Consider the following 6,209-nt stretch of genomic DNA (forward strand, 5'->3'; position numbering starts at 1 on the left):
CCTGGAAACTATTGTTTTAGTTATCTGAAGCACTAATGTTTTCTCCATCTTCTCGTTTACAAGAAATGTAAATCTAATTTAAAATTTTTGCATTGCTAGACAATATATATTTATACACATAATAGCCAGGTGCTATATCCCTGCATAAAATCGCTCAATGTGATTTGGGGATTAAAAAAAAAAATAAAAAATCCTTGCCTAGGAAATCCTTCAGTGAAGGTCACTGATATATTAAGTATGAAGGATAGCTGCTTAATTTTTTTTAAGTGTAATCAAATTTAATCTTGTCAGCTAAATCAGAGAGAGGAAGTGATCAGTTTAAGATACATCAGAAGATTTGCATAGAATGAAAATGAATCAAAATTAGTTTTGGTATCTGTGATGGCTAAAATGACAGCCTAATTGCTGCTGAATCAAACGTCACAAAGCTTGGTGTGTAATTTTAATCATTGATGAGATCCAGGTTAATTATGCTCATGGCACACATGCAATTTAAAAACCTTTTGAAATAATCTGATCACAAAGAGCATGAAAACCTAATAATTCTCTAATTAGTCCAGAGACGAGCATGTTTACCTTCCCATTTGGCAAATCTGCACAAACAGTATATGCGTCCTAAAGAAAGCCTGTATGTCTAACACATTCTCCTCCTAAGGCCTTATCTACAGATAAAAAGTTGCACAAGGATACTTAGATCAGAAAGCAAATCCCAGCCCCTTCCATCTGTACAGGACTGGTATAAATGTCTTCATACTGGTGTCTCTCAACTCTGACACAAAAGGATAAACAGTGCTGGTATAAAGCATTTTTACATGTATCCACTCAGCAACTGCACTCATGAGACTATTTCAGCCACACATAAACACACATGCAAGTGTGAAGACACACACCCAGCTGGCACCAACATACACACACATGAAGTTTTTTGGACCATTGCAGAGGCAGTAGTAGTTCTGTTTTGTTTCTCAGCAATGCTACAGGGACACATGTGAAGTAACTCTGCCCTATCCAGAACCATGAATGGATCAGTCAGGTGAAACCTCTTTAGTGGGTAAAACTACTGATAAAGAAGGAGTTAAAACAGCAAATGGAGCCAGATGTAACTGCCTAAAACTATTCTAGCCCTATCCATTGCTTTTCATTTAACCTTTGCTGCTTGAAGCAAGCTCTACCCATACTGCACTCTATCACGGCACAGCACTGTAGTGTCCAGCGCGCACACAAAAACAGTAGCCAGAATAGTCATGGGCATGCACGCTATACTGTGACCAGGCTGGCATTTATGAGCATTAAATAATTTTAGGCAGATACAAAATGGGTTCTGCAGCGTAGCATCTCACCCTTCCCCTTCTTCCCACAACCCTGCACTGAACAGTTGCAATTTCCAAGCTTAAAAGATTTAGCAGAACTAAGCTAGATTTTTAAACCTTCCATCACATAACCAAAGTAAAAACCCAAAACCAGCACAGTAACAAGTGTCATAACATCTTTTCTGTTACTTAATCAACATTTTAATATAAACTGCACATTTATAGTTATTAGTCTCCTTACCTAACTTCAGTATTAATCAGTACTAAACAATGACATCAGCCCCTCTGATCACATTTGTATAAACAAGAGTATATTTCATTCCAATTAAAACAAATACTAAATCTTTGAACTGTGGAGCAACACAGAGTGAAACCATAACATATATTCGCATACTTGAGCTGTTTACAGTCTTCGTGGCCATGTTTGCTATCAGGTTAGGCAGATGAAATCATTATACCTTGATGAGGAATTAAAGATTACTGGGATGACTTACTGATTGTATGTAACCTATGATGGAACATGAATCCATTAGAGGTTACAGCATCTTCAATACTGTAAAATAAAAAAAATATCTCCCCCCCGGGACCTTCTATAAGAGTTATAATGAAGTTTCACAAAGTCACAGCTAAACAAAACCATAAGAACTACCTCAGAACCAACATTATTCCACAAAGTCTCTACAACAAATTTCAATTCTCTTTACAAAAGCCATCACAATGCAAACCATACAGTATACTTCCTTCCTGTATGCAAAAATTGAAAACCAAAAAATGCATATATATTAAACACGTATCTGCATAGCCTTAAGACATCAAGAAAAAAAACAAATCTCTGCCAGTGCTATCAGCTGAGTTCACAGAAATACATACCTGCCACTCTGCTTAGTATTTAAAGTTCTCTCAGTAATTCACAAGGCTACTAACTTTCATCATCTTAAATCCTTTTCTCGGAACTAATGGCCAGTATACAGAAAATCTTAAATTGCTAACTTCTGCTTTCCTCCTGGAGAAACTGTGCTCTCTACTCTGCTCAGCTAAATTACAAAAACCCACCTACAGCCAGATTTGCTAATGAAAAGGGGGTGCTTTCTGAACAATAGGAGAATTCCTCTGCATTTAGAATGCAGAGTTCCCATTAGAACAAAGAATCACAAATGCCAGTTTTACCTCTGTTTTTTAATTGAGATTGTCCCAGCCCTCTTCTACGGTCCAGTGAGACAGTGTTTGTGAAATGATTAAAAAGAACGTGATCTGATCAAGAGGATGGAATAATGGGAAAGGAATGCTAGGTTAGCCACAGTGCTAAGTGCTGGGAAAGAAGACCAAGAGGCTTCTTAGCCTATTGTTTTTATTCCCATCTGCTTTTTAGCCACCTCATATCACTTCTGATTCTTTATTTACTTTTATAAAAATGGGTTAAAAGTTGCACACTTGCCTCTGAATTTGGTAACAATTTAAAGAAATCTTTTGCAAAAAAAAAATAATTCAGAAAATAAATAAAAATCCTTGAATTATATCAAGTTTCCAAAAGGTCATCACTGTCTCTGCTGTGGCCTTTTCCCCATACCAAATCCTCTATCAATATGTCATAGTGAGTTAGGCAAAGACAAAAGAGAGGCTCAGTGTGAAAACTGCACATATATCTAATCCTGACAAAGCAATGAATAGGCCTTCACAAGTATAATTATACTTGTTTATTTGTTGCCACGTACAGAGGACTGATGAAAAAATCCATCAAAGTGGTATTATGCAGACACCAAGAGCTTCTTTTCTTTGGTTGCTAAAGCCACATTGAGGCTTAAATTCCTTATTGTTAAATTCAGAAGAAAGAAAAAAAAGAAAAAGATTTTGGTCAGACTTTTTTGCATCAATTGCTGACAGATCCTTTGTGTATAGCGCTGTATTATTAGATGCATTAGCTAGAAACTTGCTCACACTGCTTCTCATTTTAGCCCATGCTGCAGTCCATAATTACAAACTACTGTACACCTCTTAACAGGGTGTGGTAGGCACTTAGCTGACCACGAGTTGAACAGATTTTAAATTACCCATTTTTCTACAATTGCTTGTTTGAAATATCCAAATACAGGTAAGCTACCTGTCCTATAATTATTACGAATATTTCTTTTTTTCCTTAAGATTACAGCTGCAAGGGAATAGAAGGTGGGTTGGTGTAACGCAGGGGTGTCTTTCATTCCAGTCTGCTCGGTGTAGAAGATACAGAGCAGTTTATCTTCCTGTACAGAAAACCATCTAGACATCTATCAGAAACTTGGGCCCAGAGAAGTAACAAAAAACAAACACACCAACTCCTTTCTCCCCAAGCAAACAAAAAACACTCTGAGAAACAATAACATGAGACAAATGCAAGTGTCAGAGGGGTTGATGATATGAAGAAAAATATTTTTCAGATGGAACTATTAAGTAGCCATTACACTCTAATAGACTTTAAATCAAATAACTTAACAAAGGCATATTTTGGGTGGAGGGGGGGAAAAAAGCCAAATAAACTTTTTCTTATGGGATAGAAATATATCAAAGTAAAAGCAATCTGCATAGTTAATGTACTTGTGAGCTTTCCAATTTAAAACAGAAAAGCTGTAATTTTTCTTTGCTGGCAATCTGGAAACACTCTGGAGTTAATTACAGCTGATTCGAAGTGAACCACACAAACAAAGACCAGTCTATGTCCAGACAATTATACTGCATTAACCAGCTTAGAGCTTCCTGAAAAAAGGGCTCTTCTATTACACCCTTCTACCTTCCCAGCACGATAGAAAATGCTTCTGCAAGAAGGAATTAATGAAGAGAACTGCAAAAGAATGTGTGACGACCTCTCCTGACACGGCAAAAAACTTTCCGCCCATGTTACGACAAAGGGGAGAAGGTAATTAAGTTTGAATAGAGGGATGTAACGAAATATATTATGCATCTAAAACAGTACACTGAAAGGATGGGAGGGGGGATGGAAAAGTTTGCAAAAGAGAAACCTGAGTGTACCGTTCAACTCGATTATTTTCTCTCATGTTCCTCTTATCATCCGCAAAGGCTAATACCAAACATCATTCCAGCTGATTTTTAAACTCTTACAATGAAATCTCCTGAGTCTGATCAGCTCTCCTTCACTGTCAGGGTAGGATTTGCCTCTTTGTTTTCTATCCTGAGGAGCAACGGGAAAGTGTACACAATGGCCATAACACTATTATAGGCTTTGGATTTTTTAATTTAATTGTAATGGTGAAGAACTGTTGCATTACTCTCCTGTCTTCTTTCCACGGCTTTAATGAAACCACTGCAGCTGTTCTCCTTTTAAAAGCAAGATCAGCAATCTCAGCTTGACAAAGCTACTGTGCAATATGTTTCTTTTGTCACCATTGTTGTTGTTTGTTGTTTTAGGAAAATGTTGTAATCATTATGCAAGATAGGCCTATTTCTTAGGCTACCTCTGCAAACAAATTTGGCTGCTTGGTTTTTTCCATCCAACCTAGTTTGCACGTATTTGTTCTAACTGAACATTAATAGCTCACATTGGTCTGAGACAAGAACATAAACTGTAATTATCCTTCTAATTCTCCCTTTTATACCATATTTCTGCTACTCCATCTGACACCAAGGTTCTGTAGTGATTACTTCATTAGTGATGAAGAATGGCCTAATCAATTAACGTATTGCTGGAAAACTCTTGTTTGCCAATACGAGGAGAAGACACCAACTTTTCCACTTCTTTCTTTTTGGAAAAAGGTGCATCTGAATTATAGTGACCCAGTGAACATTAGAGCATTAATCACCTCCCTTTGTCTCATCTATGCAAAGTAGGATTACAGTTAAAACGATGACTGCTTAATCCCTTTGATTTTCTTTTACTAAATAAATATTAATCTACAAATCAATCAGATCTTGTATTATAACACACACAATATACACTGTGAAAGGTTATGTAAATTACACTCAATTTTACAAGGATGCTGTTAATGAAAAGAGCCCCCATGCTTTCCCTTTTCACCCACAAAATCCCTATTAAATCTGGAAGTTCAAGTTAATAATCCTGCTAAATATACAAATTAGCTACTGAATCCATATTACCTTTTCCTTTAAAGAAATTCACTGCATCAATCATTTTAGGAATTAATAAATCATATTTACTGTGTTTATTCGTATGTCGATACTCCCAATCTGTAAAGCTTTCACCATTTAATCTCTTTAACTCTGGCCAAAGTTAGTTTACATTAGACGTTGTTTTAAACTCACATGGAACTAAATTAAATAGAAGCAGCTAGATAATTAATCCTAATTGTCTTCATGAAAAATCCCACTGCCTGGATCCATCACCTGTTCTCAAATGCTATGAAAGAGATAGTTCGCATTCACAGCTTTTAAGGAAATATTACGGAAACATAGACTTTTTGCTTCATTAAACTTACATCTGATTTAATAAAAATGTAATAATAACATAAATAAGTACACTGAAAATACTTTAATGATGTAAAATAGAGTAGCATCATCTTTTAAAATGTGAATTACCACAAACTGTGATTTTACTAAAATCTGAATGTTTCCTCTGTCAGCACATTCAGAAGTTAAGACTGAATTGCAAAACTAACAATGACTAGGGAGTCAAAGTAGCTCTACAATATTCACCTAACCTCTTTGTTGTCTCAAAACCAACTGTGAAATAAACGTCACAGTACTTTTTTGATTGCCTAATTCTACCTTGCTTGCATGCTAAAAATGCTGCAATGATCTTTCTAAAAGTTATCACAAGGCAGGTAGTGGAGCAAACATTGCAGTTCTTGTGGAGATATTGCAAGTCCAGATGACTTCAGAAAGTCTTGTTAAAAACAAAAAAAAATAAAGAATCATGCTTTCAAGCACATTTACAAGAGTGTAAGACTCTTCCAA

The sequence above is a fragment of the Mesitornis unicolor genome, unplaced genomic scaffold (assembly GCF_000695765.1).
Source record: "Mesitornis unicolor isolate BGI_N332 unplaced genomic scaffold, ASM69576v1 scaffold6657, whole genome shotgun sequence".
In the NCBI taxonomy this organism is placed as follows: domain Eukaryota; kingdom Metazoa; phylum Chordata; class Aves; order Mesitornithiformes; family Mesitornithidae; genus Mesitornis; species Mesitornis unicolor.